This window comes from Aedes aegypti, chromosome 1, assembly GCF_002204515.2.
Source record: "Aedes aegypti strain LVP_AGWG chromosome 1, AaegL5.0 Primary Assembly, whole genome shotgun sequence".
NCBI classification, from domain to species: Eukaryota; Metazoa; Arthropoda; class Insecta; order Diptera; family Culicidae; genus Aedes; species Aedes aegypti.
The window spans coordinates 57,602,450-57,611,650 of NC_035107.1; positions in this window are offsets into that span (position 1 = coordinate 57,602,450).

Below are 9,201 nucleotides of genomic sequence, written 5' to 3' on the forward strand. Positions count from 1 at the left end.
AACTTGAGGATCATTTTCCATCCGGCGGCGCTTTGATGCGCGACGATTGATAGAAGCGGGATGTAATGGAGTGACCGAGTTGAATTGATTCGAAAGCTGAGCGATTTGTTCACTATGCTTCATTAATTCCCGTTTCAGTTCATCGTGAGCAGCTTGTTGATTTCTGGTGAGCTCATTTATCGTGTTTCCGACGGAAGAGATGGCATTTCCGAAGCGCGTTAACTTCATCAACTTCACGCATTCATCACACATCCAATTCAAATTAGATGAATCATTAATGGCTTTGATGATATTTTTGTCGATGTTTGCGCATCGCAAATGAACGACATGATCACAGAATCCCATGCAAATAATCACTTCTTCGCCACGCTTGATCGATTTTGCGCAGCGGTCACATGCAGCGGTCATTTCGACGAGATGATTGGCCCTTATTCTAGCACACACTTGATATTTTATGCTAGCGTAAGTCCAATGCACGGATGCGAGTGTGTGTGTGCACCACTACTTCGAAGACTACGAATTTAACTTGCTTGCAAGTCGAGTAGGTGAAAGCACACTAGCTGCGCAGCTTGCAATTGTAGTTTACGCTATCCACCGGGGTGCGTCGCTTTGGTTTAATTCAGCGTGGAGAGCAGTATTGGTTCATTCTTTGTTGAGCTACCGTGCGAGACAGTCGATAGTTCTCGTGTGTCCGGGTTCACCCCCGTTTTTCCAAATCTTTGGTATTTCGACGCCTATTGCAAAGTGTTTTTAGTGCAGTGAAGAGCCTTAGTTCGGCTTGGAAGCGGAACACTTTTGGCGAAGCCATTGTGTTGCCGTTTAATCGAGTTTTGCGCAAAAGTATTGAACGTTTTCGCCATTGCGTGGTTATTTTCCGATCACGTGTATCGTAGAAGACAGCTTGCACCTCGTCCCGTGTGCTACCTGAGTGATCATCGTTTGTGGTGTGCATATAGCGTGCACAGCGGTGCGCTCTCCACACCGACAGTGGTCACCATCGTTATCGACGTCTGTGTTGGTTGGTGGCAGGCAGTGAGAGACCAACCACACATACACCGTACCAGCGAACCAGGAACCAGACCGTCCTTTTTTGATCACGTGTATCATCGAAGGCAGCTCGCACCCCGTCCCGTGTGCTACCTGTGTGCAGTGCAGAGTTCATCAGTGCGATCATCGTCTGTGGTGTGCGCATAGCGTGGACAGCGGAGATCAACCACACATCTACGCGTCCCAGCGAATGGTCGTACGTTACTTGCTACCTCTCCCCAAGCGTAGACGCCCATCGGTTACAGCATCGACGACGCCAGCGTGGATAGAGTAAAAGATAAGTACCTCTCGTTGTTCTTCTCCTCTTCACGTCTTTTTTGATTAGTTTTTACTGCGTGTGAAAGTTTTCCCTCTTCCCTTTCCCCTTTGTATGTGTTTTTTTTCAGTTTGATTCAATTTCCATTTCTGTTTATAGTGTTAGTTTGAGTTATTCGTGCGCCCTTTGCGGTGTTAAGCTACCGCAATGGGTGTAGATGATGATGGCGGGGGAACGTCGTATCCCCTCACTGAGTCTTCGAATGTGTTGAACCAACAAAAAACAAACACCTCTATGCCCAATCCATGTGTGTCCCCTCAATCTGATGTGTCTCAAATGGACACCAATATTCTACCATCTCCGACGTCCCCTCGCCTCAAGGCCTACCCGCCCGACTCTGGTGGGCCTTTTGTTGTTTTCTTTCGATCCAAAGGCAAACGGTTGAACACTATTCAGATCAGTAAGGATCTGACTAAGCGATTCTCTTCCGTTGTCGCCATTGACACAGTGGGTTCTGGTAAGCTGCGCGTCACCGTCAGTGACCGTAAACAGGCCAATGAGATTGTGGCCTGTGAGCTCTTTACTCGGGAGTATCAAACTTATCTGCCAAGCCATCGGGTTGAGATTGCGGGAGTGGTCACCGAAGGTAGTATGACCTGCGAAGAATTGATGCAGGGTTGTGGTCGCTTCAAAAACCCTTCTCTCCCATCTGTCCCCATACTGGAATGCAAGCAATTGCATTCCGTATCCCTGGTGGGAGAAAAGAAGATCTATTCACATTCTGAATCCTTCTGTGTGACCTTTTCCGGATCTGCTTTGCCGAATTTTCTTGTAATCGGCAAACTTCGTTTACCTGTGCGGCTGTACGTACCGAAGGTAATGAATTGCACAAATTGCAAGCAGCTGGGCCATACTGCCCAGTATTGCTGCAATAAACCTCGCTGTGCTTCTTGCGGGGAGAGACATGTGGATGGTGCATGTAGTATACCGCCAAAATGCGTTTATTGCAACGAAAGTCCACCACATGCCCTCGAAAACTGCCCGACGTACATACGCCGGCAGCAACATCAGCGACGATCATTAGAGCAGCGCTCTCGGCGTAGTTTTGCCGAGATGTTGAAAAAGGCTGCTCCGTCTGCTGAATCCCAAAATATCTACTCTTCTCTGTCTCTTGATGATCAGGGCTCCGACTCTGAGGTTGGTGAAGGAATTTCCTTCGTTTTCAAGGGTTCATCGAGGAAGCGTGTGAGACTCCAGAGACCCACAAAAAAGCCTCGGAATCTGTCTAGCAGTGATGACCCACCAGCCATGAAAAATACTAAGCCTGTCGCGAAAGTCTCAAAGCTTTCACCTCCTGGATTCAAACTCCAAGAGGAAAGAGACTTTCCGCCACTACCGGGAAAATCTAAAATCCCAAATATTCCAAAATTTCAAACTGCTCAGCCAAAAGAAAGTTCGCATTCGGAGCCCCTAGGGCAACCTCAGGGCGTTCCAATGTTTACGCTTTCTGGCATTATAGATATCATCCTTAATTTCTTCAATGCTTCTGACCCAGTGAAGAACATTGTCAAAGGATTGCTTCCATGTGTGACTCCTCTTTTGAAGCAACTGGCTTCTAGAATGCCCCTCCTTGCAACGATCATATCTTTTGATGGATAATTTATCCACAGAGGTCGAAGATATGATTTCTGTTCTACACTGGAACTGTCGTAGTATTATGCCTAAATTAGATAGTTTTAAATTTTTAGTTAGTAATTTACAGTGCGATGTTTTTGCGTTATCAGAAACATGGCTAACACCTGATGTGACCCTTCCTTTCCATGATTTTAATATTATTCGCCTGGATCGATCCGACTCATATGGAGGAGTGCTTTTGGGGATCAAAAAGCATCACTCGTTCTACAGAGTCGATCTGCCGCCGATGTCAGGCATTGAAGTCGTTGCATGTCAGGTGACTATCCGAGGCAAAAGCCTCAGTGTCGCCTCCATATATCTTCCTCCGAGATCGGTGATATCTCGCAGAGATCTCTCTCACATCTGCTCTGTTATGCCTGAACCACGGTTGTTCATTGGGGATTTCAACTCCCACGGAACAGGCTGGGGGGAACTGTATGACGACCACCGATCAACGTTGATATATGACCTCTGCGACGACTTCAATATGACAATTCTCAACACTGGGGAAGTTACACGAGTGGCACCTCCAGCTCAAGATGGAAGTCCTAGGGATAGCCGTTTAGACCTCTCAATATGTTCAAGCTCGTTATCGCTGGATTGTTCATGGAGGGTAATCCAGGATCCCCATGGTAGCGATCACTTGCCGATCGTAGTTTCAATTTCCAATGGAACACAACAGTCTTCATCCATCGATCTCGCCTACGACCTCACAAAGCACATAGACTGGGGAAAGTACGCGGAAACGATCATTGATGGAGAACAAGCGGTAGAAGTACTTCCTCCGTTGGAAGAGTATCGCTTTTTATCCGAGTTGATTCTCAACAGCGCTCTTCAAGCCCAACGCCGTCCTGTGCCTGGTCCGTCGGTTCGCAAGAAGCCTCCCAATCCGTGGTGGGATGAAGAGTGTAAGGCACTATATCGCGAGAAATCCGCCGCGTTTAAAGACTTCCGGAAACGTGGTTCAATTGACAACTATGAGCGCTATTCTTCCCTTGAACGCAAGTTTAAAAGCTTGGTCAAAGCGAAGAAAAGCAGTTATTGGCGTCATTTTGTGGAAGGATTATCACGTGAGACCTCGTTGAGAACGCTTTGGACCGTCGGAAGAAGAATGCGTAATACATCGTCGGTTAATGAAGATCGAGAGAGCTCTCCTCGGTGGATTATCGATTTCGCTAAGAAAGTTTGTCCGGATTCCGTTCCTGTTGATCGCGTGCGACGAGATATTCCGGTGGATAGGGACGCCATGGATAGACCTTTTTCGATGGTTGAATTCTCACTTGCTCTCCTTTCATGTAACAATTCCGCTCCAGGAATGGATCGAATCAAGTTCAATTTGCTTAAGGGCCTACCTGACGTCGCAAAGAGGCGCCTATTGAACTTGTTTAATCACTTTCTGGAGTGTAACATTGTTCCGGATGACTGGAGGCAGGTGAGAGTAATAGCCATCCAAAAACCCGGGAAACCCGCGTCGAACTATAATTCGTACCGCCCAATTGCGATGTTGTCGTGTATTCGCAAGTTGTTAGAGAAGATGATTCTCTTTCGGCTGGATAAATGGGTTGAATCGAATGGCATGCTGTCAGATACACAGTTTGGTTTTCGCAGAGCCAAAGGAACGAACGACTGTCTTGCGCTGCTTTCTTCAGAAATTCAACTTGCCTTTGCCCAAAAGGAACAGATGGGTTCAGTATTTTTGGATATTAAGGGTGCTTTTGACTCAGTTTGTGTTGATGTCCTTTCAGACAAACTCCACGCAAGTGGCCTTTCATCAGTTTTGAACAATTTTTTGTACAATTTGTTGTCCGAGAAGCATATGAGTTTTACTCATGGCAACTTGTCAGTTTCACGAATAAGCTACATGGGTCTCCCCCAGGGATCATGTCTGAGTCCCCTTCTTTATAATTTTTATGTGAGAGACATTGATGACTGTCTCATGGAAAATTGCTCGTTAAGACAGCTTGCAGACGACTGTGTTGTTTCTGTCACAGGACCAACAGCAGCCGAACTACAAGGACCCTTACAAGATACTCTGGACAATTTGTCTACTTGGGCCTTAAAGCTGGGTATCGAATTCTCTGCGGAGAAAACTGAGATGGTTGTCTTTTCAAAGAAACACAAACCTGCCAAGTTTCCGCTTACACTCATGGGTAAGACAATCACTCATAGCTTGTCTTCTAAATATCTCGGGGTCTGGTTCGACGCCAAATGCACCTGGGGGAAACACATTGTGTATCTGACACAGAAATGCCAAAAACGAATCAACTTCATGCGAACTATAACCGGAACATGGTGGGGAGCCCATCCGGAAGATCTGATCAAGCTGTACCAAACAACCATCTTGTCGGTCTTAGAGTACGGTAGCTTTTGCTTTCAATCCGCGGCGAAAACACATATGCTGAAGATACAGCGGATTCAGTACCGCTGTCTTCGCATCGCGCTAGGCTGCATGAACTCGACTCACACAATGAGTTTAGAGGTACTTGCAGGAGTACAGCCCCTGACAGATCGTTTCGCGGAGTTAACACTCAGGTTCCTCATCCGTTGTGAGGTTCTCAATCCATTGGTTATTGAAAACTACGAAAAGCTGCTTGAACATAACCCTCAAACTCGTTTCATGAGTGTGTACTACTGGTACATGACGCTGGAGGTTAGCCCATCTTCGGTTAACACCAATCGTGATAACTTCCTAGAATTCGACTGTTCCTCTGTAGTATTTGATTTGTCCATGAAGCAAGATATCCATGGTATACCAGATCACTTTCGTTCAAAGTTTATCCCTCCCATGTTTGCAAGTAAATTCGGGCATGTCAGCGAGAACCGACAATTCTTCACTGATGGGTCAAAAATGGATGATATCACTGGTTTCGGTGTTTACAACGTTTCTCATAGCGCCTCCTTCATGCTTCAAAAACCATGTTCTGTATATGTTGCTGAACTAGCAGCTATACATTACACCTTAGAGTACATCAGTTCTCTCCCACCCGAGCACTTCTTCATTTTTTCCGACAGTTTAAGTTCTCTGGAGGCTGTTCGGTCAATGAAGCCGGTGAAGCACTCAGCGTACTTCCTGAATAGAATACGCCAGGCATTGAGTGCTTTGTCAATTCGCTCTTACACTATTACCCTAGCTTGGGTCCCTTCGCATTGCTCCATTCCTGGCAATGAGAAAGCGGACTCTCTGGCTAAGGTAGGCGCTAAAGAAGGCGATGTTTACGAGCGTCAAATCGCCTTCGAAGAATTTTTTGCATTGGCCCGTCGGGAGACCTTGATCAGCTGGCAACAGAAATGGAGAGACGGAGAAATGGGTAGATGGCTGCATTCCATATTTCCACAGGTGTCGAAAAAGCCATGGTTCAAGGGGTTGGGCATGAGCCGTGATTTCATTCGTGTCATGTGTCGGCTTATGTCCAATCACTATTCGTTAAGCGCGCATACCCACCGTATTGGGCTCTCAGAAAGTAATCTCTGTGTTTGCGGCGTGGCTTACCAGGATATCGAACATGTTGTGTGGGGATGCGTTGAGCATCGTGGCGTCAGATCTGAGCTGACTGAAACTCTCCGGATCCGAGGAAAGCAGCAGAAACCTGTCAGGGAAGTGTTGGCGGGCCTTGATTTAGAATATATGAATTTAATCCATCTGTTTTTGAAGCGTATCAATATCCGGGTTTGATTGTGTTCGTTCCCTGTCTTTCTTTTTCCCATTCAAATTGTCCTCTTCTCGTCGTGTCTCCCACAAACCGTTTCTGTTTAGTTTCATTACAGATCTGGACATCCTGTCCCTTCAAGCTTCATCAGCTTAGTAGTCTAAGTAGCTTAAGAAATTCCAAAAAATCCTTTCCTTCCCTATTTCAAATGTATCCACTAACCTTAAAACTTCCGCAAACTAACATAGTTTTTAAAATAAGTTCAAATTTCAAAATGTAAATAATGTAAAAAAAAGAAAAGATTTCGGCTCTGTTATGCCCTACGGCGCCTGAGCCTGCCAAATAAACGAGATAAGTAAAAAAAAAAAAAAAAGAGCAGTATTGGTATTGTTTATCAGCAAAACGAAGTACGACTTAGCGCAATTAGCGATTATATCACAAAGGCACTAATCACAGATGTTGACTCATAAACGCTCGATTCACTGAACGTATACAGTACACGGGGAACAGAAACGGCGATTTTAGGATGTGGTTAACAAATAAAACGAAGCTTAAATACGAGACCGAATACAATTTGCATAACGTACAAGTAGCAGTGATGCCAATTGTTTGATTCAACGCAAAATTGAGTTAATTTTACTCAAGCCTGAGAATAATGTATTTACCCAAATTTGGCTTATTTTGCCAAACTACCCCCATTTAGTAGGTGCAGCTTACTCTATTTTTGACAACATTGGTGGGGAAGAGAAAGAGAGAATACCGAGAGATTTTGGGTTGTGGGAATAATCGAAATACTTGATTTTGCGTAAAATCAATCAAAAAATAGGTAAAATGCTTTTTTCCGTGTACCGTAAGGACGTCATCCACAGCATTTCAACACATTTAATTCTTTCAAAAATCTGTGTTTTTATATTTTACATCACTTTTTGCTAGACACAAGGTGAAACCTTTGTTTTTGTAGTAAAAGAATCATTTCAAAAAATGTGTGTTTACGCCGAATAATATGTATGACAATTATACATGTGTATGGCGCTATTCACCGCTCATCTTAGATCTGGTAGGAATTAATTTACTTTCACTGGCTGATTGAAAACTTTGTACCATGGTAAGTGATCCATTAGTTGTAAAGGCCCAAACGCAATGATAGCGGAACGGCAACGGAATGCGGAACCGGTTCGCCAGCATGAACTATGATCAGCTTGTCGACTCAGTGTTGATCCAATTTCATTCGTTGTCAGCTCAGTCGAGATGTTGTGATTCATGCTGGCGAACCGGTTCCGCATTCCGCTGCCGTTCCGCTATCATTGCGTTTGGGCCTTAAGTGTTCCTACAGTTGCGGTAGTGCTATTTATACTGATTTTATTGTGCTCTGCAAGATGAATCCACGTAATGCGATTATCTGAAAATGTCGATGTACCGTCGCAGTAGTAATGAAAATCACCAAATGTTTCAGATTTAGCAAATTTGAAACATTTGTGTAGTGGTTATTTAATTATGGGACAATTTTACTTGCTGTTTTTCCTAATTATCCCGAACAAATTATTTTATTTCATTAGTGCAGCTGAAAGAGCATTGAAATATTGAATATTGAAAACTGAATTCAACTCAATTTTGACGAAAATGCATATGAGACTGACTTGTGATTCGCGGCAGTATAGGAACAAAAATTAAAAATATACCTCAACTAAATGAACAGTGTACCAATGGACCGATGCACGAGTTCAATATTCGATGTTTGAGCGGTGCCGTGTTATTTACGTGACCATATGGCAACAAGTGAATTTCGGCCATGGACCTATGCACAGGTTTACTTTTTGACGTTTGAGCGGTGCCAAATTCACTTGTTGCTATGGTTATATAAATAACACGGCACCGTTAAACGTCAACGAGTGAACTCATGCATTGGTCCATAATGGATCAGTGCACGAGTTCACTATTTGACGTTTAAGCGCTGCCAAATTCACTGGTTTCCATGGTCACATAAATAACACGGCACCTCTAAAACGTCAGATAGTGAACTCGTGCATTGGTCCATGGAGGTATTATTTTCCACTGACATGCCGTTGGTCACTTCGATAAAATTATTTTTCACATAAAGTTCAAGTTGTTACTTCCCGTTATAACTATAATATGTACATTCATCACATTTTTTGAATTTTTAGCGGTTAAATGAAGTTGAATCGTGCTTAGTGCCTCCACTATTGGAACATTCACCCTACTATACGACAGTATACTAAGCTATGACAGGCAAGAAGCATTTTTCGCTCCACCAAAATAAATCTAGTATTGAACTCACATTTACCACCTTAAACAGCTTGAAACTATTTTTATCAGACAATACAAAAATAAAATTTGATGTCCTGATAAATGGTGGTAATTTTTCGTGCTTATTCTGCGCGGCGTGTGAGGTGAGACGAGTCGAATGAGGTGACAATTGTCGACTCGCTCCCATTAGTTGTCTCACGTCACTCGCTGTGAGAGCGACTCGTCTCGACTCACACGTCGCGCAGAATAAGCACATTTGTCGCAGATTTGTTTTTCGGTTTACAAAAAATAACGTCATGAGCGATGAATGCC